General features: G+C 40.4%; 1 long non-coding RNA gene across 1 annotated transcript in view; it reads right to left on the bottom strand.

The window, feature by feature from the left end:
• Window positions 1–5,926: 5,926 nt before the first annotated feature.
• The window catches only part of LOC145439196 (uncharacterized), a 51,793-nt gene continuing 31,596 nt past the window's right edge, over window positions 5,927–26,123 (bottom strand). The window contains exons 2-3 of the long non-coding RNA XR_013915116.1: window positions 9,727–10,213; window positions 5,927–6,353 (exon numbers count right to left, since the gene is read on the bottom strand). This is a non-coding gene — a long non-coding RNA (uncharacterized LOC145439196). The remainder of the gene's footprint in view (window positions 6,354–9,726; window positions 10,214–26,123) is intronic.

The following is a 26,123-nucleotide window of genomic DNA, read 5'->3' on the forward strand; positions in this document are numbered from 1 at the left end:
CTGTTTGTGTCTACTGGCTTGTACTTGCCTAGAGTGCAGAGTCAGCTTTCGATTGATACCCGTTTTACCAAATTTAATGCTCGGCAAGCTGGTCAAAAATGACCGTCAAATTGCCTGTAGCCAAATGGAAATTGTGACGTGATACAATTTCACTGAGCCGTGAGATTTCCTTGTGTCGACACCATATAGGACACTATGCTCATAGACCATAGAGGTGATCACGATCCGGTTCAGGAGTATGTGGCTTTGTGTGCTAATGATAAGCTCCCACAAATCGGGCGGCACCGGTTCGATTCCTGACGGAGGCTCATCTGGGCACCTCTTTCCCCGCCGTCACCGTTCTTACGGTGATAAAAAAGACCCGACTAAAGAAAGCATTCACAAGGAATGGAAAGAACTAGAAAGGGCAGCTGCTTTAAAAGATCAACATCGAAAATAACTGTTACATCGGGCACTCTAGGCCGAGATGGATGTCAGTCTATAAAGGATCGCAACTGCGTGTCGTTTGATATCCTTCCTCCTATCTGTTCATTACATCGCATTCTGTCTTATCGCATTGCAAATTGTGTGTGACTTGTTCAGATGAAAATTATAACCCAACGATTAGATACTACTCCCCGCCCACATGATCAGAGTTAGCGGTAGAGCTGGTGGAGGATAATGAGTTCGAAAATATAGGGAGCGTAATTGCAAATCGTTAAGTCATGTTCAATTGTTCATGTCCTACCGATAAGATTGTTTATCAGCCTTATGCCGATGCGCACCACGGAGCTTTATAAACAACCCACATCCAGTGGTTTCCAACCTTTTATTATAGGATGTAAACATTGTTTGCATTCTATACTTTTATGGTCGCCACTCAATCTCCAATTTGAAAATGTTCCGTGGCCCAGATCAAAATTTGACGAGCTTATAACTAAAAGAAGTCAGCTCCTTTGTTCAGACTTACTCAAGGGCTATTTTGGAAGCTGATTACGTTCAACATATTCGCAAACCCCAGAATCAAGGCAAACGACCCCCCGTTTGGAACCACTATCTTTGAATATAGCATTTAAACGGCCTTAACGATCTCTAGGAATATACCGTTCTCCTATAATTGCGATTACAATTAGGTTTATTCCAGTAAATGAAGGTTGTTTTTATTTATATTTTATTGCAGTTTTTGCGCGGGTGGTAGTCTCCATATCAAAATCAATAAATGCGACAGTAAATCGCGCGCAGCGGGAAGAAAAATATCATGCATCAGCATAAATAGTCCCAAAAAATATTGTTTTATGCTAATTTACGAAAAAATGATGAGCCTACGTTAAGTCTTCAAAATTCCGGACATTTGGCATATTTTAGAAATTCCTCCCGGACGCTAGTTTGAACAGTGAAATTCCGTACATGTCCGGGAAATTCCGGACGTATGGCAACCCTATACTAGCCACACTAAAAGCAGTAAATCTAGTTACACTAAATTAGGAGGAAATTTCAAGTTGAGTAAATCTGCCCTAAATTTCTCCACGTGTAAATTCAGAAAAAGTTTCATGAGTGCGTGGCTCCTTTCTCTCCCTAGCTACGCCTGTGCGTATACCGCCGTCATCGAGGGTTGTAGATCAGGGTTGCCAGACATCTTTTGAGAAAAATGGTTAAACAGCGCTGGAAAAGGGGCCAAAAAACGCCAAATTGTTCAATAACGTTAACGTTGCAACATTACCTATAGTTAGACCTTTTGTCAATCATCTGGAAATCCAGATTTATACTGTTGATAGTGCTGTATGACACCAAATCCACTACCTGCAACTACAATGGATCTAACTACAATAACTGCTATTATTTCGAGTTTTTTTCAACTGATTATAAAATCGTAAAATAAAAAATATTGTGCTATATGAGAATGATTAAATTTTATGAATTATAATTAAAAATTGAGAGAATAGTTTCTTTATATTTGAAACTTATCCAACTTATATACTTAATTTTTATGTTTTTCACCAAAAAACTCCCCGGCTATGTTGAAATTTTTTTCCTTGAAATTTCTATCAATCACAATCGTTAAGTACTATAAGGGTACTATTCTTCACACTTTTTCTGCTACTTAGCTTTCAGCCATGTTCGATGCTTTTCCGTCAACCTGTTCACAAATCTGAATTTACAATTCCAACACAGTCTACAATCTACCTTCTAACATAAACAAATCCAAATCTTCATCTTCTACGGCGTTTCCACTCGAATCTTTGACATTGGCATAAACTTTGTCAGCTCAACTTGCGAGCAATGTTCCCTCTAAGCTGCGCACGTGCGCAAATGCGCAGTGCTGACACGGTCTCTGCGCACAGAAAATCTGAGTTGCGCACAAAAAATCCGAAGTGATGACCTTTTTTTAGTCGTTACGCACTGTTTTCCAAGGGTCTGCGCAGTGAGTTGGTTTGTGTGCGCAGACTCGTTCAAAATTAGAGGGAACATTGCTTGCGAGATACATTTATTTGAATAGCTAGTTTGATGATATGTCTCAAACGCTTCCAAATAGGGCCAATATTGACAATAAAAGGCCAAGGGGCCAAATTAATTTTGGGGGGACCAACTACCTCTAAAAAGAGCCAAATTTGTGGAATTTGCCCCCAAAATGACCAATCTGGCAACCCTGTTGTAGATAGGCTGCATTTAAAACAAAAATCAATTAAACAAGGCCCTTATTTAAAACATGTTTTTTATTGTTTTTTAAGCCATGACCACACGAAAATTCCATTGTTACGTCATAGTGGATTGACATTGACAATTGAAAATATAGGGTAAATAAAGCTCCTTTGACGAAATATCTGTACTATTGCTGTTGAATCGACTATTTTGCGGGTTCTAACCATATCCCATATCGATATACGTCGGCGATATCGGGTGGTAATTGTCCGTAGGCTCCTACAACATGCTTTTGGAGTGTATTTACACAATTATGGCCTAATTTTACAACTTGTAAAAAAAAATTAAAAAGGGCTTTGTTTTAAACACGCTGTTTTAAACTTGTTTTAAACAGAGTGTTTTAACCCACCGTTTGTTTTAAATGCAACTCTAGTTGTAGACACATTAGCGCAGAGCTGTGCACTGTGCAGTAGGATCACTTTACCTCCGACTCTAGAGAGTAAGCAATAGGCATATGATCCAGATTTTGAAGTGGCTGTATTTTTGTCAACGAAGTGACGTCACGGATTCGTGGTGATATTTACTGGTATGGCGAGACTGGAGAAGCACAGGATTTTGGATTATAACCGGACAGGAATTCTGCAAGGTTTTCTGAAAGGATTGGATACGGCTATACCTGCATGTCCGAGTCCGGGTATCGTGGGTATTCCGCCATCAAATCACGGTTAAACACGTGGACTCGAGGCGTGAATCAACACCTGACTAGCAGAAATTCATTTTTTCATCCTAATAAAAGAGGACGTATGGTAACCCTACATTTTCATCACTACATCCTCTACACAAACACACGCCCACAAGCTACACACACCATTTCCGTAGCAAACTATAAGTTCGGTGTATCACGCGAGCCGGAATAGGTAACAGCGGACGCAAGACTAATGTATTTATTTCTATCGACTTTTTACGCACTAAAATCGCTAGTATTTTTGCTATGAAAAATGTATTGTGTTTTCGTTGTCCAGTCACGCGAAATGTTTTCAAAATTTGATGAAGTTCTGTATACCTCCCAGAAGCTCTTCAAAATCTGTTGAGTAAATATTGTCAATAATATTGGTGCTTTCATTTATTAATTCTGATGGTTTGTCTGTCAGCCCTCGTAATCAGATTTACCGGTAACGGTGATGGTGTCTTAGAATATTTAGGACACATAATTCTAGATCTGGTTATCAACCATGTTCATTGTTCATGCAATATAGACCAGGGGTTTCAACAGCTGGGCCACATGGCCCACTGGTGAGCCATAGGAGTATTTTGAGGTGGGTAACAGAGCTATTTGGAAAATTGTGGTGTATGTGAAAGTTTAGTTAAATTTATCATGTTATTTCTGCAAAACATATATTCATACTGTCGAACTATAAGTAGGCTACATCCAACTTGTCAGTTAACTCCGATGGATGAGGCATATAGTTACACGTGTGGTGTCACAATGTACAATTGGAAGGCGGACAAGGCGTTTTTTCCTTGCATGAGCCTATCATGACGACCCACGACTAACAGCAACGATAATAATCTCGATTATATAATACCAAGAGTTAATGCTGCAGTAACCAAGTATTCCCGCTTGGGTCACAGTTCAAGTATAATTCGGAATAAAGTGTATTGAATGTAGGATTGTTGGACGAGGTATAGGCTATGTACAGTGTTGCGGTATAGGTAATAATTTCGTGAAAATAGCCGTAATTGCAATTTATGATCAATTATCAACTTCATGTGACAATATACGGCAGACGCCATTACCGCAACAAATCGCAGATTTAGTGCAACGCAACAATCTGTGGAGAAGGCCTAGATCTAAAATTGTCCAGCCTTGAAATCATTTATTCAAAATTATCCTACATAGATGTAAGAGCAGCATTTACCGATTGTATCACTATATTGAATGTTCTGACATAGGAATGTCAGCAGTTTTACGAGGCATATGCACACTGCACATGCACAGCACAGCTTGCTAAACAAAAATGCTTATTTTCCACTTCCAATTTAGGGAAATAATGCTTGAAATTGTTTACAGCAGATTCGTTTCACTATCACTGTCACATCTATGTTTATTCCCCACCTTGGTGAACCTAAAACTCCGGCCAAACGGACAATGTCCATGGATGCAGGGATTAAATTGGTGGGCTTGGGGACTTGAACAGCGGGCGGCCATAACGTACGCGAGTATATATAGTATATCGACTATCATACGCAATACGCATGTAGATTGCAAGCACGCACATGAATGCGTGAACGGTTTATGTGATTTTCATACCATCTTGTTACCTGCTAACAAACGAATCTGGTATCAAAGTATTGCGATGCAAGCATGAACTGGACTGTTCCATTCGTCCGTCATGCGATATGAATGAAGAGTCGGTTCCAAAAGCTCCGGATTGCCAATAAATCGATCATTATCAAATTACACATTGCAATAATTGATTCCCACGTATTGAAGTATAACAAACCCAGGTGACCATATTGACGACGTCCGTTGCAATTATATCCTCGTCCAAGTTTGCTTTCGATTAGTATTAGCCTACATTACAAGTTCAGCCTTACTTGGAGCAGAACTAAGACTTGAAGATGTAAACCACAGAACAATTGCAAACCGGAAAATAGGTCACGGCCGAAAAAATGTTGAAAACCCCCGCGGTACAGACGATACGTTGATAGCGTGAGTCGTTACACCTATACTCTGATCCGTTCGCGGGTCACGGATTGACCTGACCACTTATCGACTTGGTGGAGTTTCAGAAACTTTCGCGGAGCATTAAGCTACCGACTTCCATATCGAACTAAGGTGTTAAGATTGAGATTGCATTGTCAATAATTTCCTTGAGGCTGCGAGTTTCCTTGCGTGCGGAAGTCGTCGAAGGTAATACTCTTGAGTAATTTCCTATGGGAGTATACGAAAGCTTTGAAAGAAGTACACAATAGAATACCGAGTCGTCTTAATTTAGATTTGTTCCACATCGTAGACGTATACCATAGAATAGACGCAACGGAGATCAATGATAGACACATTGGGAGAATCGGCCCTTGGCTCATCTACCTGTTTGTGGTGTCATTATGTAAATGATGTAACACCAGAAAGATAGTAATATTTCATTGCTGGAAATTTTTTACGGCACCCATGAAACAATCAGTAAGTTTTTCTGAGATGCGCTTTTTTGCCTTTTGTGGCCTAGGAACACATGATAGTACGAAGTTGCCGTTTCTATTAGCTAGCTAGCACTAAATATAATCGAAGTCTGCGAATCCCCCAATCTGTTGTTAGCATCGTCATTTGCAGTTTATTCAATTCAATAGCAACAATCATGCACTCAAATAGATTCCACATTTCGTACAGCATCCCACTATCCGTGCTGTAGGTAAAAGATTGAAAATTCAACTTGGTAGTGGAATACACTGTAATACTGCTTTTCGGAGGTACGATGAAATGTCAATCATTGTGATACGTTTGGAAGGGCAGTCGAAAAGCAGGCAGCAGAAATATCACATCGAATAATATCGTAACGCAAACCATAACACATGGATAATCAACAAGTCATATAGAAGGCGATAGTCAATGATAACACCGATTGAGCGGTTAAACCAGAGCGGCATTCAAAATTCCATCATGGATTACACACAAAATATATAATTTCTTCATTCCATTCTTCATATTTGCAAGTAAACGGGAATGTTTGGAAGACCTTAAAAATGACATAACTCAGTTATATAGAAACGGGGAGCGATGTATAATTGTATACCGACTATCGAATCGCTGCTATGCTTCGGTATACACGAGCATGATGGAACATGTTGTAATATAATAGCAACATGCATTCCTGCGGGTGGTTTTGTTCCATTACAATCCACCGAAGAATGTTAATGTTGCGTAAGAATGCGTCTTTACTACACGTATTCAGCAATATTTAGCAAGAATTTGAGATATCTCTGGCCCATACAATTATTACATACAGTCGTACTCATAGCATCAAGTGTTCTGCTACTACTGAAAATATGTATCTTCACTTGCGTGCCAAAGACATGGGCTGTTTCATAAATACATGCGCCTTAAGGCTTACTATGCAATCGCAGCATTGACGTTTCGTTCAACGTGTCTATAACTATCAAGCAGTTCTTCAATACCCACTTGAATGACTCGAAATATTATGTGGGCTACCGCTGCTGCATGCAATGATTCACAATACTACTACGCAATGGCCTTCTAATAATACTGTTTGAATTCCCGCTTATATATTTCGCTCATTGCGGCACTTTGACACAAGGCCATCACAAATCACAATGTACAATTTATGATGAAACAGTTCCAACGCAATTATACGGCCGGAGTTATTGAATAATAGTTGCATACGCAATGCAAGTAGAAATCATTGAGTGGTTGAAAGACAAGTAAAATTTATTATTCATCTGTAAAATTAAGTAACGGTAGGGAATTGGGTCAATAATGTTTGTACTGCGAAATGGGAAAACGCTGTTAATTTTTCGAAAAGCGACAAGTTTTATGAATATATCTGATGCTACACAACAGCTTAATATAATTGCTAGCTCGTAGCCACGGGTTAGGTTTCCGCAAAACTTCGAGCGTATGCATGAGCTGGCAACCTCGCTAACTACCGTTCTGCTGCCAAAGTTGCTATTGATCCATAATTTTCCATTACGACAGAGGGCGTGGTCCTTATAGTCATGTGCCTAATATGGCGCCGTGGCTACATTTACGTAAACTGGATACATCGCATCCATAGCCAATTATTAGATTTGAGATCGGCACATGCAGAATAATCTTATAGAAATATCTTATAGTTTGAAGCTTGTATGCATGCTTTATCTAGGAGTTGGTGTTAGTGTAACGATAGTGATGGACCTGATTACAAACGTTCAAAGTCTAATCGCTACCGGTTAGCAGTATGTGCGGCGTGCCCATAATTCATTTGCGACAGTCTGTGTCTATCGCGTGGCTCGGATAGCATGACTATCAATCATAAGATTCATAACCTATCGCCATCGTGCGAAACATGTAATTATGAAATACTGAAACAATTTTTGAAGAGTGTTTTGTATCATCGCCGTGTTAAATTGACGCGTTGAAAATGTCATCGTAAAACCATTATCTGACATGAGGTATGAACGGTTACATGCAGCGCAATATATAACAGATTGTATGTATAATTTGTATATATCTGTGATTTTCAACTGTCAAGTGATAGCTGATTTGTGTACGAAATCTGCACCGAATACGAGGTGGCATGTGTTGCTGCTGACAATGCGAGGCGGCTGTACTAAGATTGATCTATCCTGTGCGTTTCCTATTAAATAATTCATGAGAGATTACGTCATTTCCAACAGGGCGTTGAAATACACATTCATGCAAAAGTCACTGCATTGTTTGCGCTCATCAACTCTCAGATGACACAATTGCTAGAAAGTCAGTTGCATTTTGACGTAGTGTTTTCACGACCTTGTTGTGACTATGTTGGACTTCGTTGTATTGCGCACGTATAGGCACGTAGACTGGGGATTGATATTAATTCAATTCCGCGGGCTTCGTCGCGCGTATCAATCGGTCCGAAATAACTGTGCGGTTTTTGCTTGAATGCTCTAATTGTCATGTTTATCGCGGAAGCATTTGACTCGAAACACTGTAATTGTCGTTGTAGATGCTGCGATGCATTCGAACGTAACGTTTTTTAAAGGTGACGCGACAGATCGATTGGAATTAAACCTGTTGAGATACCTTTTTAGCATTGGCAATGATCGTGCGACTGTGTAAGATAATGAATTCGTTTCAGGTATCGAAATCACACCATAATACAGGGTTTCGAAACCAGGGGTCCGCGAAGACATATACTAAGTGGACATGAGACGATATATACTTCTTTCAAAAATCCACTCATTTTCACCAGAAAGGAATGGATCCACTCGACCAGGCCACAAATAAAGCCAGACACATACCACGATATGGGCGAGTAATTGTAATAGACCACCTTGGCCGTGAAATATAACACGATGGTTTCACCATGCACTACACCAAATCCAGCTTGCTCGCTGCATATACGTGCGTTCTGCTCTAATGCAGGTTTTCTAAAACTGTCAGCTTTGTTGCGCTGACCTATGTCATTGCCAAAATACAGGGGTGGATTGTATACGTGCTGTGCGTATGTGGGCTGCCAACATGTCACGTCATTATTAAATTGATGATCCTAGGATCCATACATAACTTGGCAATTACCCTGTATTATGCAAACAGACAGACAGACATACGGATATAACGGACTCTGTTCTACCGTAGATCATCAGGCAACGTGCCTCAGCGTACCTCAGACTTATCGAATACAACATTTACATCCAAATTATATGCATCCATGTAGAAACATAGAAAGGTGTGCACTGTGCAGTGCACGTAGAATGTAAGATTTATGACAGCGATATAATTCTGAATTAGGTTAAGTTTTGTGTTCCACCCTTAGCTAAGAGTGCAGGCATTAGGAAGGCAGTGAATTATTTCGTCAGCTCCGGTAAGCCATGGACGTTTTACAAGCAAGTCTTTGGTCTAACCCGGGACAGAACGGCGTACTTGGCCTTTGATTTTTGAAAATCTTCATCTTCCATATGCGATCTTACTATTATCAAATACCGTACGCAAAGATATATGATTTTCGAAACAATTAACACTATAACTTTGTTAAAATCCTTCACATTTCGTGAGGGGGTCCGTAGAATCTTCGAAAGCGTTTTATGATAAACACGTCAAGAGACACTGTCATGGTATACCAAAACAATATCCTGTAAGTGACTGAGACAACCGTAAACATTATATTTTATCACAAACACGGAGACTGGATATTGCAATATCGCAAATTTATACGTGGTGCCAAAACATCATATTTGATGAGCCTTGGCTTTCCACGCTAAGCCTTGTAATGTGACGTTATCCTCATACGCACGCACGCCGCACGCCTTCCTTGTTCGGTAATCTATTTCAGTGAAGCAAACGCCTCGAATTTTCCAAACGAGTGGCAACCCGTAGACGACCAATCTAGATTAAGAAACAGCGATGCTTACCTTGAAAGATGGGCAGGCCTCCGCTACTCCAATATTCCGTCGAATGGTGGTAATGAGTTATCGTCAAGTAAAAAAGGGTAGTAAATAAAGTGTCTTCGTAATCGTCATGGGTAATTGAAAGGGATATCAGTTCTATTTGGTTCGAGTCTATTAGTAGTTTATTCGGCGGTGGGTTCTGGCGGTGGTTCTTGCTGGCTAGCTTGAACTACAGCTTCGTTGACAATTTCAGTTGAAATTTGATTAGCATCGCTTTCGTTGGCGGCGTCCCCTGCATCGGCTTGCTGTTGCTGTTCTTCTTGTTGTTCCTTCTGTGGTGTCTCTTCCGTTTGATTTTGCTGCTCCCCGTTCTCATCGGGCGTCTTGTCCTTGGGCGTGCTTTCCTTTACTTCTTTCTTACCCAGACAACCGCAGACCCCACCCATTTTTCAGTACAGTTCTGTTTCCGGAAAAATGTTCGATTCTCGAAAATGTTACGTTTACTGCGACGCTGCAAGTGTGAATATTCGGTTATCGTTGGGGAAAATAGTCAAGGTATTTACCAAATACCAACGGAGTCAAATGAGAATGCGTAATCATCGTACGTCACCCGCGAGGATTGGCTCAAGTATCCTCAACTCAGACAATATTAATATGGCGATTCGCTATAATCTGTGCACTAAACAGCTATTTACCGAGAAAGCTTTACGTTTTCGACCTTTACATTCGCGAAAAACTAACGAAACACGTTCGCCCGGGGGTGCGATCGACTTTGCAATGCAGGAAAGATAAACAACATTGGAGGCATGCACAGCGCGAATAAAACGACCGTCCTAATATATGCGACGGTTAGCTGCAATATAATGAGATGATGGCAATAGGATGTGATGGTGTGCCGATTCAAACGCGGGTGTTCGGAAATTAGCAGTATAATGAAATACACGACTCTGCGTTTTTCCATTGCACCAACAACTGTATTTTAAACATTCCTCGACTTCATTAAGTCATCTAGAATAAAAATCTATAGGCAAATGAATACTAATATCGCGATCCTCTTCAAACGTAGTAAAGCCGATAGGCCGCATTAAATTAATTGCTGTAAAGATCATCAAGCTCAATCACCAAGCATCGCTCTTAGGACTAACAAACCTCTTCTGTAAAAGCTAAAAAATCGTGTAACACAATAGCATTCGAATCGCATCGCTGTGAGCCTGATGTAAGCACTTCTTTCGCGTTGAGCGCGCCTCTCTCGTATATGCCGCCGAAGAGCCAATTTGCCTGCTTGGTTACGCCCTTGTGATCAGAGTATTGCCAACCTGCCAACGGGACATTGCGATTGCCAGACTCAACATTACTTTTTCATGAATCACCGGAGAACTACGTTAATCAGCCATATGATCAATCACCGGCAGTCATGAATTCGCCTGTGATACTTTCAACGAACAATTATGTGGGTGTTGGCTGTAAAAAGGTCGATAGTCTACATATAGATATACAGAATACCACCGACCGCCTATGCGTGAACGCTGATCTAAATTCGTATTTAATCTGCAGCAGATTTCTCGAAGTGGCTGTAACGATGCTCCCGCATTCAGACAACGCATATTCCCCAGGGCGATCTCAAAACTATCTATCGATTGATACAACGGTTCTCCGTCTGGTTGCTAAATCGTCATGTTGCGTAATTAAATTCATGCTTTGTATTTCGATTCGATACGTATTCCACGCTCAACAACTGGAAAATTATAGTGCATATAAGAGAGAAAGGCGCAATGGTTCCCTACAAACGCGAATTAATGCAGTAAATTGCATGTCATGGTCCCATATTTGTGATGTGTATAGCTGTAGTAGATTAATTTTACATCCCGCATATGTTGTTGCATGGGCGATGCCTTGGAATAATTTTTCTAAGAAATGTCCTTATTTTTAATGTTTATGAAGTTACTATCTCTATCTGAAGTTGACAAACCCCCTGACAGAGCAAAGGGGGTATGCTGGTGTGAATCTCATCATGACGTGACGTGACGTGACGCCTTCGGAGTTCGGACTGTGGCTTAAATCCAACTATGCGCAGTGAAATCACAAAGGGCCGGAAAACTCTATGTAGCATCCGCTAAATACGACATTTCACTTGGTTGTAAAAGGCTCTCTTTTGGTAAGAATATGTGTAAAAGTCATAAATTCTCGAAAAAACGTTACAAATCTTTATCCGGGCCTGGAAATCAAAGTGACAGTTTCGTCTGAACATTAGGCGATATTTGCTATACTACTGTGACGCATTCAACACTCGCTTTGTTCTGTCATCATCATCATCATAATCATTGGCTTATTAGCAATTTTTATCAGTTCAATACACCACAGTAGTCTATAGAGTAGTCTATAGAATCAGGCACCCACCTTGGCCTCCAGGGGTTCTCAACCCGCGGCCCGCACACGTATGCTTTGCGGCCCGCGACATCTTTCATTATATGAAGATGAACGAAATTACTACAGGCACGGCATTGTTACATATTAATTTAGCTGCTTAGCTCTCTTATCGCACGGTATATGCTTCGTTTGAATATTCATTTTTGAAGTTTTCTATGTTTCTTGATACGCTCGAGTTTAGATTGTTGTTTTTTGAATTGGTATTCGTGTGGACTCTGTTTCAAGAGAATCCCGCTGCTTAGTCCACTTTTAAAGGTTTTTGACTCACTGCGAATGGCTTGAACAGAAACAAGAACAAAAGCGGGAAATTAAACGGCGAAAACTCGGTTTGTAACTCTGCGTGTTACAATAAATTTTCTTTCTCAGATATAGATAGAAAACCGATGTGTCATATTTGCCTAAGAACAATTGTTGGAAGCCTAGAAGCTTAAATGATACCACGGAAGTTTCTTCTGGAGTTATACATATCGCCTTATCTGTAAAAAACATCGCTAGCTAGGTGACAAAGCCCAGCAATCCATATTTCGAGGCATTTTTTAATTGCCCACGACTAGGGATGGGCACAATGATTCGAGTACTGGAATCTGAATCGAGCATTAATTTTAATGATTCGAGTCGAGTAGTGAAAGACGATTTTTTCGAGTACTGAAATTATACGTTCCTCGCAACTGAAAGTTAATTTACTAACGAGAATTATAGTTTCCATACTATTTTCCACTGAGGAAGCCTTGAAACCTTGATTGGCCGTGTCGCAGCATACGAGACATAGTACCAAGCTACGAACGTTACTGGAAATAACACATTTCCGAAGTCATGATCATCCCACAACATTGTCAAGAAGTGCAAGACATCGGTAGGGTCGAAAAATAACAAAGTATCTTTAATGTGACGGATAACAGGCGTTATTCTCGTTGTGGTGGCTTGGAGGGCACACATTTGAACTTTGAATATAGTGCAGTATGTTGTGACGTCATAATGAGTGATACTCGAAGCTTAATACGTGATTCAGAATCGAATCAGTCAGGTACTCGATTTTGCCCCGCCCTACCCACGACGTTACATAGGCATTTGTTAATCGCTAAACCCAAGATATCTGCTAGAGGAGGTGTGATTTCAATAAAATATATATAATACTGTGCGAATATTCACTGTTTCCGGAACTTACCAATAAGGACAACAAGGAAAAATTTCTAAGCTACAGTTGTCTGATTCAACCGTGACCAGAAATGTAGCAGCAATGTCAGTCGCTCTTTCATCACATGTTCTTTAATACGTTGCCGCGCAGAATATACTTTAGCCTAGCGTTGGACGAAGTCACCGACTTTGCATACAGTGCATAGCCAATTATCTGGGTGAATTTTATCAGAGTGGACACATTCACAGAGGAAATGCTGGCAAGGCAAACGCGGGAAGGGGACCAGCGAAAAACATCAACTTGAGAGCTGGATTCTGTAACTATTGGTGCAGGGCTCCAGTCATTGAAGGAAAGTAGAAGGGTTGGTTGGTTGTCTCAGAAATGACCGCGAAACGCTAGACTTCTCATATCACTGAGAGCTCAAAGGGATAATGGCCTCTGTAACGAAAAAGTTATCGTAATTTTATACTTGCTCGCTCACGCATTGGAACATAGTGTTCTGTTCTCTGGATGAACGATTGGAAGGTGGGGATATACCGACTTGGCTATGAATGCAGTGCACGCTCCATGAAGGGATTTACTTGCGCCGCTGCAAGATACATATCATCACCAAAAAAACAGCAACTGCAAACTTACGAACGCCCTCCAATATTTCTTTAGAATGCACAAAAATGTACTAAATGCCGGTATACGAGTGTACAGTAGCCTAAATGTAATAATAACCCACAAATACATGACAATAATGTTCTGCGGCCCGCAGCGTCATTTGCTGTTAAAATGCGGCCCGTCATATATGCGAAGTTGAGAACCCCTGGCCTATAGGCGATGTAAATAGGAGGCATAAACACTGAATGAAAAGTAAAAAAGATAGTATAGAAAAAAGCATATTGATGGTGGGCGTCTTAACTCGCCTGGGCGTTATACCCCACTCTACCCTATTAGGATTACCATATTTTGGAAATGTGAAAAATTGACTCTATGTCAAAATTTTTGCGAATTACAATTCTGGAGTAAATTTCGTAAAAAATGGTAAATTTTACTCGACTTTGTGGTTCGTTGACTAAAAAAGGATAGCCATCGGAGCGTTACTTCAGTGCTGATTTACAGTATCTCACTCGAATTTCACCCTATATTTAAACAAAATACTCAAAAAAGAGGACAAAATCTCAAATAAGTGGACTATTGGGCGTCCTCCGAGAACACGTTCAACAAAGTAAAAAAAGAGGGAAAATCCTCTTAAAAGAGTACGTATGGTAATCCTACCCTATATTAATGTAGACCAGTGGTTCCCAAATGGTGGGGAATTCCCCACTGGTGGGGAATTTCGGGATTTCTGGTGGGGAATAGACTCACTGCTGAAAAACGATGTACAGTTGCTGAACAGTGAACATGTATTCAACGGAGATCGTGGACTCGATAATTGACCGGACTCGTTACAAATGCAATTACATATTTATGTTATTTCAAGTTCTTTTAGTAGGGTGCAAAAGTATAGTTTAGGGCGGCTTATATTTATATAGCACGCATGAGTTCGTCAACACCAGGAAGTTTTTTTGACCCATGTATTATTCGGCATTTACGGATGTAAATTGATGCTTATGCCCATTTATGCCCATTCTCACTCGAATCTACCCTCTATCTTACTCCTAAAAGCTGTAAAGGAGGACATTTGGGCCAAAGAGGAGGTATGGTAACCCTACCGTTGTGCTGATTTTATCGTTTGCTGATCAATTCCGGGGATCTTAACAATCTCCAATAGCACGTAGGCATACTACTAACGAAGCAAATTGTTGCAAAATGTTATTGAAGGTAGCTTTTTAAAGGATGGATGTGGATATAGAGATTTTAGGTGGGGAATCAAGGCTCGGAATAATTCGGAAGTGGGGAATTGGGATAAAAAGGTTGGGAACCACTGATGTAGACGATACCTAGCGACGACTAGGGTCACATAATGCCACAATGCTGAAGTATACATACTGACTTTTTGAACGTCTCTAAATGTATCAACTGAGGAAATTAAATGATATAATATTCCCATAAAATCCATATCCTCCGTCGCTTTGCCAACAATTTCGACGAGGACTTGCAAGGAAATGTAAGCTTAGGTCTTACGGTCTAGGCCAGTGGTTCCCAACCTTTTTCGACTCATCGCCCCCTTTTCAAACTCCACACCGATCATCGCCCCCCAAATATTGGGAACCGAAAAATGGGCATACAGACTGAAATCACCGGAGAGTTGACTAAGAAAAAAAGTCAACTTTTCGGCTCGGCCTCGAAATTACACTTTTCCAGCTAAATTTTGGTGAGTTGACTAACAAACATGTCCGACTTGATTCCAAAAGGACCGTGACAGCACTTCGTCAGCCCCCCTCCAATACGTTGGTCTTGACCCCCCCTCCATAGGGCGATAAAGCAAACTTCTGCACCCCTCAGACCAAACTCACCCGATACCTCTTTACCGCTACTTCTCAGCACAAATTGTTGGACTTCTTGGCTAGTCGGCTTAATTCGCGCGAAGCGCGAAAAATTTCGATCATTCATGATTGAATCGGTCAATACGATCGGGAATTGCATATATATTGCTGTCAATTTTTTATCCTCTCTCTGCTCATGTATTCAGATTTACCGGTGAAGCTGAGTGAGGTGTCTTGGAAAATATAGGGCCCGTAAATAATAATTAAACATATTCGGGCAGACCCGTGGGTATAAAGACTTCGTTACGTAATGACATTTCGTGGCCTCTGTCTGCGCTATGTCAAAATATATTCATCGCCCATACGTACTAAACTAAAAGACGCACACGATTCCAAATTGGTATTTCTGCACTGGCAATTAATTTTTCTTTGCGAGATGGCATTTTTTGTGGGTTTCTGATTGTCAGGACAGGAACATTTAGGCGCCTATGGACAATTAAATATATATGGATATCGCATATCGAAGTCGGTCAGCATAAAGGCAGTCCTTTTCCGCCAAGGTTTTCTCGTTCTGGCACACTTCTAGGAGTCACATGTTACATGGCCTGAAACTTATATGTCATGGTGTGATAATGGCTGACGCCGAGATGCCCATTTCTATAACTCATACGTATTATTTCTTGGAGGAAGGGTATCCAATGAGCAAGAAATATGTGACCACGAAATGGCGCGCAGCGCGAAATTTGTTCGAAAAAGTCGCCTAAATTTCCAAAATAATATCTATAATTATTGTTAATTCACGAAAAAATTGTGGGCTCCTTTCGAGCTAGGGCCCCCCATCCCAATTGGGGATTTGGGTGTGGCAGTTACGGTCATGGACGCCAATATAGCAATTTCAACGCCCCATCGCCCCCCTTTCGCCCCCTTCGTCCGTTTTCGCCCCCCTATCGCCCCCTTGGCTATTTTCGCCCCCCTGGACCGACAAATCGCCCTCTGGGGGGCGATATATATATATATATATTGGGAACCACTGGTCTAGGCGAAACCGGACATTGTATTCGGCGTCAGAGTGTTAATTGCTACGTCGATATTGAGCAGAGTGTAAACGGGGTTCTATACTTGCTGCCGATATTACCCCATTAGCAAGTTATACAGCAGTAGCCATCACCCCAATCGAACGGATTTGGTTTTTATGATACAATAAACATATGAAATCAAGATGGACCCATATGCCTGCTAGATTTTCCACATCAGACAACGATATATTAATTTCATTGATTAGTTGAATGAGCATCGTTCGCTGACTACCCATATGTAGCATATTTCGTTCGTGTTGTTGTGTGATTGCGGGTCAAGCTCACATCATATATAGTCACCAGTATTCACAAATGAAAAGCTGGATATTCGAGCAAACTTTTGCAATAAAGCAAGTATAATGTTTGAGATTGTCAAGGTGAATTGCATATGCTCGTTAAGCGTTGATTTTTATTCTGCCAGCGCCATGCACAGAGTGGCCCGCAGTTGAAATGCAATAAATTTCAACCAAAGATGTTATCATGACGTGAAAAATTATAATATATGAAAAAGGTACACATTGCAGAACCTTCCAAGGTTCGTTTGTGAACATGGACCTCTAAATTTCTGAGGTTCACACCAGGGCTGTGGAGTCGGAGTCGGAGTCGGTGGAGTCGGAGTCGGAGTCGGGGTAATTTTCGCTTGATGGAGTCGGAGTCGGAGTCGGAGTCGTGAAAACTGTAATAGCTGGAGTCGGAGTCGGAGTCGGAGTCGGAGTCGGTGGGAAAATACTGACTGGAGTCGGAGTCGGAGTTTGTGAGAATGACTATGACTTCGACTCCGACTCCGACTCCAACTTCTCTATCATGAAAACATTTGCTTTCAAAGAATTTTCAATATAATTTTTATGTACCACCAATCACTGTTATTATTAAGCATACAGATCAGGTGCGGCCAGCCTGTGGCACACAGGCCACATTTGGCACACGAGAAGGTTAGGTGTGGCCTGCGAGGTAATTCTCGAAATTATTTATGACATCAGGTACAATTGCAAGGTCAACCAAAATTTGATTAGCATGACCGCGAAATTAGATGATGACTAAAACAACAGTTCTGACGCATTGACGTATCCAGGGGTCAGCCACATTTATCCCATATCTTCGTATATGACCATGAAGTAGAATATTTCATAGCAGATTTATTTGACTTGAAATTTTTCTCGGTACTTCGCATGATTCATTGTCGCTAGATTTCTTGCATTCAGTATTTGAGTCCCTTCTGAAAATTATAAATACATATAATTCACAGAATTGAGTCTATTTATATTCTCAATTAGGAGATACGGTTTCGCTTGTGCACTCGCAGCGAGATCGTCGACAAAACATTTGCACAAAATGATAGAGGCATGTTCACTGATACCGTCGATTTTGCTATGTCTAAACGTCGAATAATCCTGTCCTTGCCAAATGAGCCCAGTAATATACAGATGCGACCCCCAATGTATGTTAGCGAGATATTTATTGATATAGCTATAGCCTAATTCAGTCGTTATCTTGCAAAAAAATTTCGCGCTTCGCGCGAGCAGGGCCTGATTGCGCACTCCACAGTTGCATGACATCATGACATATTGTTATCAATTTTAGAGCGTATTAATATAAGTCTTGTTTGCAATGTTACCTAATTTGGTTCGCTCCTATCGACGACTAAAAAAAGGTTATCAACATTCCAGTTGCCCGCGAAATGGTTCGCAAATCTCAGGTGTCCCTTTCACCGAAAAAGATGCCCACCCCTGATATAGATAAAATTAGACATTACTTGCAAGTTACAACTCAGTTGCAGAGGGGAAGAAAATGGCAAGATGCGTTTTCGCGATGCAGTCAAAATTGATGCAATTTTTCGAATTATACCATGATACTGTGACAGAGACAATGCATCGGCTGGTTTTGTAAAATTGTAAAAATGATGTAAATTTGACCAAGCAGTGCTTCCCAATTGACAAAATTAAAAATATTTGTGGTGTAGCTTAGCTGTTTGGGTCGAACAAATGATTAAGAAAGACTGCAAGTCCCAATCCTTGAATACTTGATTAAGTACATGTAGACTAGACAAACTAGACATAGGCTATGGTCTTTGACTACGTAACTAAATTCCATTTATGACCAATGTCTATTATTAGTAGTAAGAGTGTTTGTGCTTGTAATCAGGATAGTGTACAATGACAAAATTAGTAAGTTCAATCTCTTCATTAGTTGCTGACTCATACACAAGAGCTACACTTGGATTTTTTATTTACATTTTTAATATACAGGATTGGATATCTGCCATATTTGAATGATTCATACATTTCAGGATATTAGAGAGTCCATGTTATAAAAACTTGAATAAGGAAGGATATTTAACAAATCTTTATTTCATGTTAATTGCATAGTAGATAATTCGAGCTGTGCCACAATGAAACAATTTAGCATGCCACAGTTAATGATATGTTTGAATATGTTTAATGGTTGTATGATAGTCATTCAACCGACAATGTGGCATATAATTTTCGAAGTAAATTGGTAATAGTGCTGGAGTCGGAGTCGGGAGTCGGAGTCGGAGTCGGTACGTGTAAAGACCCAAGAGTCGGAGTCGGAGTCGGAGTCGGTACATTTAAAGACTCAGGAGTCGGAGTCGGAGTCGGAGTCAGTATATTGAAAATGTGTGGAGTCGGAGTCGGAGCCGGAGTCGGTGGTAAAATTTACCGACTCCACAGCCCTGGTTCACACACAGAACAGGAACGTGAGCCTCACATTCACACCACCCCTAGAATAGCGATGTGATTAGGGTAACTCGTAACGATATTCGAGTAGTAGAATCAGAAGAGAGTTGCATGTCACGATCAGAGTTGGTTCCAGTCGCCAGCGTTGAAGTAAAAGTGACGATGTATGCTTCTATTACAAATAGAAGTAGAAATCTCCATGACATGTAAAACTACTTCAAGGGGAAGTAGAAATGAAATTATGAGTAGTACTCAAGAGAAAGTAGATTTGGTCGAGCGGTGATATACTTTTAGCCCGCTAATTTTCAGATTACTATTTTCGGACTTGTATAGGCGTGTATCTTCGCGGGTATACCGTAAAATAATAAATGACACCAAATATATAAATACTTTCACTTTCCCATTACCGCGATTAGGGCTGCATGGGCACAATGATTCGAGTACTCGAATCTGAATCGAGTATTCATTTTAATGATTCGAGTCGAGCAGTAAAAGTCGATATTTTCGAGTACTGAAATGATACGTTTCTCGCCACTGAAAGTTAATCTATTAACGAGAATTATAGTTTCGGAACTAATTTCCACTGTTGGAGCCTTGAAACCTTGATTGCCCGTATCGTACCATACGAAACATGTAGTACAAAGCTACGAAAGTTACTTGGAATAGCAAATTTCCGAAGTCATGATCGTCCCACAACATTGTCACCAAGTGCAATGAAATCGGTATTCTCGAAAAAAATACCAAAGTATCTTTAATGTGATGGATAACAGGCATTATATTCTTTGAGATCGCATAAAAGGTACATATTTGAGCTTTGACATATTACATTTTATTATAACGTCATAACGAGTGATACTCGATTACTCGACTCGACTCGAAGCATATTACGTGATTCAGAATCGAATCACTCAAGTACTCGATTTTGCCCAGCCCTAACCGCGATATAGGGATGTTTCGGCCGGTTGGTATGACAATTTCTCCCATAAAAGTGATGTAAATATATCTCTGAACTACTTTCTACTTTACAAAATCCAACGTTTAAAAATAAGTAAGTTTGACAACTGTGATACTAATTTGTAAACAGTGCTCTCTCTCTCTCCCCCTCTCTCTCTCTCTCTCTCTCTCTCTCTCTGAAATAATGGTAAGCTCGGCCTCATAAACTAATCTGGAGAGGAAGCATGGTTTTCGAACCCCTTCCACAAATTGATGAAATGGCAGATCGCTGGATGTACCGCTGCTGATTAGCCTTCTTCGTGACCACTACAAATATTACAGTTCGATGCTGATGATTCGCTAATCACGGTTAATCCATTGTATCTCGTATGAAATCCCACAATGTTATTGACAACAACCAAAAGCTGTTTGTTCGTCCTCGTTGGAACTTGGAGGGCCTACCTCCATAAACTAGGGTTACCATACGCCCTCCTTTTGGAGGATTTGTCCTACTTTTTCGGGTTCTTGAAAATGGGCTCCGAGGATGCCTAAAAATGTCCTCCTTTTTGGGAATTCGTCCTCCTTTACAGCTTTTAGAGCTAAGATAGTGGACAGATTCGAGTGAAATTGGGCATAAATGACGCTAAATAAGAAATTCGTGGTTCGAACGAAAGTGAAGACTTTTTTTTTGTCATCCAACCACAAAGTCGGGACAAATTTACCAATTTTTTACGGATTTTACTCCAGTATTTCAAGTTTGAAAATTTTAAAAAAGTGGCATCCTTTCCTGATTCCAAATGATGGTAACCCTATACATAAACCCAATTCTTATCTGCTTCATGCGTGGTGATGATCCCATAACGCGCAAGGATTTTTTAAGAATCCGTTTGAAAACATTTGTTTCGCCGGCCTGCTTGATTACTCGAAATCAGCAAACCTCGCATACATTCGGAATATAACAAAATCACCAATAAAGTCATATATATTTGCAAAAAAAATCAGCGGATTGCTAAATCAATGACGGATCCTATGTTTGATTATTTATAGTTAGGTCAGGGTGGTCGGCAACCTGCATCCGTTGAACAATAATTATGCGGCCATCTACACATAATTATATTAGCGTGTGCTATGGCGGCCGAAAACATGCAATTTGAATTTACGAATTGGCTCCCGCTTTCTGAGAATTCAACGACAATGTTGATGGGAGGTCAAGCAATAACAAAATGCAAAAAAGTGACTAAACACAACCCAAAGATGCATTGTCATTCAATATGTGCCCATAATTTTCAAAGACGCTCCATCAGATCTACCTGTAAATCTCATGACGAGGGCTGGAAACGGAAATATATTGGATAGTAATAGGTGCAACTAACAATATATTATTGACGAGATTCATTCATAAAGTAGAAAAAATGTCGCCCCTCACGTGACTTCACAACGAAAGCCAACAACTTTCACAGCACACTCGGGATTTAGGTGCTTAAGCCTGTGAGGACGTCCTGCTTCTACAATTAGAAACTTTCATGCGCAACGATTTCACAAGTAAACAGAGATGGCATAAAACATCGCAAGGACTATATACATATATATATCGACTTTTCAATTAGATCAAATAAAATGAAAAGGGCAAAAGAAAACAGGAAACAAAAAAACATCGAGATAATCAGTTTTAGGGTCGTATTAAGCGTCTCCAACGTAGGCGGTCGTGGGCGTCTTCAAGCGACAGCCCGCGTTGCGCTAGGTCAGTCTCCATTGTCGAGCGCCATGTTTTCCGATTCCAGCCACCTCTGCGCCATGGCTCCGTGGGAACTATCCGCAAGGACTATCCGCGATGCAAAGTCCCCAGTAATATAGCCATGTGGTACATAACGACTGTCGGCTGCCATGCAGCCGTACGCTACATATGTTATCGAATATCGAAATGCGGCCGTTAATTATCGTTACCGTATTTTGGGATCCGGAAAGGAAGACACTTTTTACAAATCACAGAAGTTAGATTACCGGATTTGAAAACTGCTGGTTCTGAAATTTTTACGGGAAATCCTCTTGTGTTGACGAAAAAAGGTCATGTTTCATTTTTCCAACTTGAGTCCCGAATGACCCACTTTATAATACTATAATACTGCTGTATACCAGGAGAGGTTATGATATTTCGAATGTATTGTGTATGCCTGCTCAACTTCACTCCTTGTTTGCTCGCTGTAATTGCACGAAGCCATAGCTTGTTTGATACAATCAAGAATTCATATAGGTTACTGACTGAGCTAGTGATCTCTCCATCCACCCACTTTATAATACTACAGCTGTATGATACTTCGAATGTATTGCGTATGCCTGATCAATAGGACTGTCCAACAAATATTTTTTCCTTCAGATTTCACTGGCTACATGATAAAATTGTTAGGTTGGTTAAAACACGCTGCACACCAACTTCGGCCCCATTCCAACGGGTAGAAGCAAGATTCGTGCAGTAGAAAGTTTTGAATTTATCATTGAAAAACAAAAAATCAAATTTCAAAATTTTTCTGCCGACCCCATGAAATTGTTAGGCTGTCAGTTGAAATGATGTATACCAAATTTGGCTCAATTCCAACCACTAGAAGCGAAGTTATTGCAGTAGAAAATTTTATGATTCCATGATTTTCAATAAATAATCAAAGAGTCTATATGTGGGACGTGTCGGAATGCGAGACCGATATGTCAGGTCGTGGTCCGTAGGACCAGGGGATTAACATTATTAATTAAATATTATTCATTCAATAGAAATTGTGTGTGTTTAGACATGAATGTGAACATGCTCGATGACTGTCGGATAGCTGGCGAGATACTGTTCCACAAATCAGGCCCGGTATATTTGATATAGCGATGAGCTATACCAGTGATTTTCAACCTTTTTCAGCTCCATCCGCACTTTTTTTTGTAACATAAATTTCATTCGCACAAACTAACCGGAAGTTGTTATACAAAAAGAAGATGAAGACTTACCAACATTTTGTTCAGATGCACAAAAAATTGGCTACTATGTAGCTTAAACTAGTAAGTGTCTCATTAAAAAGGCAACTTTTTTCGCTCGTTTTGATTTCAACTATTTTACTGAAACCCTTTTCGGCCAAAAAAGTATAGTTGGATTTTGTACAAGAATGTCTACTAATGCTTGGATGGCGAGGATTTAAAATCTGTTCTGCACTCCTGTCCAAAATACAGTCTCATCCATGAAAAGTAATTCATTTTTAATATTACAGTAGTATATGCCAGTGCTCTTCAACCGGGGTTGTCGTACACCCTAGGGTGTACCAGAATTTGCAAAGGGTGTACCACTCAGATGGGGTGTACAGGGGTGTACCAGATCCGAATTACAATGAGCCGATGGCTAGCTGTCACAAAGGCAGGTTTGTGGGTCAGTAGGCTACAGGTTGACGCACAGGTTAATGAGCAATATGGCACGATGTTTCCTCAAGTGTAATACTATACAGCAGTGGTCGGGAGCCTTTTTCGTTCGAAGAGCCATATTGACCCTATATTTTGCATTTTAACTCCCAAAGAGCCATACATGTCAATCAATTACTACGTCACAATTACAAATTCGTGACGTCATGATAGTGCAAATTCGAAATCACTACATTATATTCGTCGTTTGCACCTATTTTCTCTGTAAAAACCCGTACTAATCATGCTGGTTGCCTTATTTGAGTAAATGAGTATGCGAAACTTGAGTTACATAGATCTTTTGCAAGTTATATATTTTAATTGTATTGCACTGAGAGGCCTGTGATATTTTTGGCAGCTTAAGACAATTACCATTTAGATTTCCAACAGACATAGACAACAGCTTTTTACAGTTAATGTATCTTTGGTGTTGCATGGTATTCCTGATGGCTTTGTTGTCTGGTTGATAATATTGTTTTTCATACAAAATTTGAGACTTTCTTCAGTTATACGCAGGCCGTGTTATTTTTGGCATTTCAGGAGCCAGATGCCAAAAGTGCCAAAAATAAAAATTTGAAAATGCCAAAAATAAGCAATTTTTGGCATATGCCAAAAATAACACGGCCTGTCAAATAGTGTATTTCGTTCATGGTGTTGTGTTAACAGGACCGCGTTACAAGCGAGAAGAGCGTTTGTGAAAGGCAGGTTTCTTAATCTGGGTCCAGCCCACCCATTAGGGGTGAAAGCATGGTGTCCTAAATGATGTTAGCACAGCGAGATTCAACGGCTGTCTGCATTTGGTTTACGTCATATTTTCCATTTGTCCAAAGGCAATTTTACGACCATTTTTGACCGGCTTGTCGAGCGCTAAATTTGATGATTTGAAATCAGAAGCTGCCGCAGTACTGATTATTAAAATATAAATTATATTCTGCTCATGGAACTGGAACCCCAAAATCAAACACGATTTTTGCATTGTGATCGAGTTGATCATTGTGACGCAACAAACTGTCTGGCTATTTCTGAGCTGCATAGTCTCGTCTTGCCAGACAGTCTTGTTGCGTCAATGTTCGTAAACAAGCTAACCTTCCCAGGACTCGTCCATGCGAGTTGGTAATATTAATGCCACCTGATGTGACAAAAGTCCTCCGAAAATATATCGGTAGACTGAAGGAGAAATGATAGTCAGGCTACTAAATAGAATGTGTTGAGAGACAACACAGGAAACTCCTGGAAAAGGATCGGGAAGAAAATTCTTTCCGCGATGAGATCGTTGGCACTAGCGAAGTGATCTCTTTTCATGATGCATGGAAGCCGGTTCGGCCCTCCAAAGATTTTGAAGCTCTGAAAACCTTTTGTGGATGACTGGCAAAATTCTTTCCCTCAACTGTTGGAGCCGATATTTCCCAGATTCGCTGGGCGAGAAATGAATTTAGGAGAAACTTAGCTGACCTAAGTTTGGAAGTACTGTTACAGTGCAAACGATTTAAGTCTATTCAACAGCTGTAACAATCAGCTGTTGAGCGTGTTTGTTAGGCTTTTCTTTCTTTTTTTGCTTATTGGCACCGATTCCGATGGATACTGCACATTTTGTGGTTTCGTTTGATATTAATAACCTATGAAATCGTTTGGTTTTTTCTTGTTCTTATTGTTTGTTGGCACTGATTATACGTGGATGGTGCACATTTTGTGGTGTCTTTTGACAAACTAGCCCAAATAAAGCGTTTTTGTGACTAATTCGAGGCTGAAACTATCTATTTAGAGGACGATGCCAAAACTGCCAAAAATAAAAATCGAAAAATGCCAAAAATAAGTTATTTTTGGCAGTTTTGACATATGCCAAAAATAGCACGGCCTGGTTATACGGGATGCGAGGACCCATGAGGACATACGTAGTAGGGATGGTGTGAACCTCTGAAAGGTTCGGGTTCGTGTGAACGCGAACCTTTTTGAAAGGTTCTGTGTGAACACGAACGTGAACCTCGTGACGTCATATTGCTAATTCCAACCCTATCTTTCAATGAAGTGATAGCCTATATTACTGTACACGATACCTAGCGAAGACTCGGGCCACATAATGTCGCATTGCTGAAGTACATATTGGCGTTTTAAACGTCGCTAAATGTATCAACCGCGGTTATCAAAGGATATAATAATCTCATAAAATCAATACATTCCGTCGTTTTGCCAACAATTTCGACGAGGACTCACCAGGAAATATAAGCTTATACGCCTTAATGGTCTTAGCCAGACCGGACAATGTGTTCGGAATCTGAGTATTGCTACATTGATATTGAGCAGAGTGTAAAACGGG

The sequence above is a fragment of the Botryllus schlosseri genome, chromosome 5 (assembly GCF_051294905.1).
Source record: "Botryllus schlosseri isolate E-star chromosome 5, Bs_hap1, whole genome shotgun sequence".
Taxonomy (NCBI): domain Eukaryota; kingdom Metazoa; phylum Chordata; class Ascidiacea; order Stolidobranchia; family Styelidae; genus Botryllus; species Botryllus schlosseri.